The sequence below is a fragment of the Spinacia oleracea genome, chromosome 5 (assembly GCF_020520425.1).
Source record: "Spinacia oleracea cultivar Varoflay chromosome 5, BTI_SOV_V1, whole genome shotgun sequence".
Taxonomy (NCBI): Eukaryota; Viridiplantae; Streptophyta; class Magnoliopsida; order Caryophyllales; family Amaranthaceae; genus Spinacia; species Spinacia oleracea.
Genome location: NC_079491.1, coordinates 106,078,493 through 106,079,585, shown reverse-complemented (window position 1 = coordinate 106,079,585; position 1,093 = coordinate 106,078,493).

The window sequence follows — 1,093 nt, the reverse complement described above, 5'->3', positions numbered from 1 at the left end:
TTACGTTACAATCAGAAAAGATGGGAGGAAGACCGTTTCGATCTTCACAGGGCAAAAATCTCATTAACTTTATGGATGATGCTGGTTTGGTCGACATTGGTTATAATGGGTGTCCTTATACTTGGACAAATGCAAGGAAAGGCATGGATTTGATTCAAGAGCGTCTAGATCGTGCTTTAGCTAATTCTCCATGGATGGAGAATTTTCCTCACACTAAGGTTCATCATCTTCCTCACACTTATTTTGATCACTCTCCTTTTGTAATTACCTTAAATAATTCTACTGCTAATGGTCCGTTTTCGTTTAGATGCAAAGAAGTTTGGCTAAGTCACCCTGAAATTTTGAATTATTTTGTTAATAATTGGAGTCCTCCTAATAATAATTCTCCGAATGATAGACAGATTTTTTTGGATACTATTAAGAATTGGAATTTCAATGTCTTTGGAAATCTTAAAAAACAAAAGGCTAATATCATTTCCAGAATTGATGGTATCCAAATTGCTTTAAGTATAAAATATTCTCATTTTTTGGTTAATTTAGAAGCTTATTTAATTGCTAGGCTTAATGATATTTATAGAAAAGAAAAGATAATTTGGGCGCAAAAGGCGGGATTTGATTGGAGAAGATATGCTGATTATAATACTAAATACTTCCACACTGTGGCAAAGATTAAAAAATCAAGAGGGAAGATTCTAACCCTAAAAAATGAGTTGGATGTTTGGGTTACAGATCAACAGGAATTAAAAAATATGGCTTCCTCTTATTTTCAATTCCTCTTTACTTCTTATAATGTCTCTGGAAACTTAAATTGTTCTAATAAAAGTAATCTTAGACTTAATGATGAAGAGATTAGGGATTTGTCTGCTACGGTGTCAATTGATGAAGTGCGTCAAAACCTGTTCTCTATGGACCCTATCAAAACACCAGGGCCAGATGGTATTCAATCGAATTTCTTTCAAAAGCATTGGAATGACTTAGGATTGTCTATTCAAGATTTTTGCCTTTCTTGTTTTTGTGATGGTAATATCCTTAAGGAGAATAATAACTCTTATATTGCTTTAATTCCTAAAATTGCATCGCCTACATTGATTAC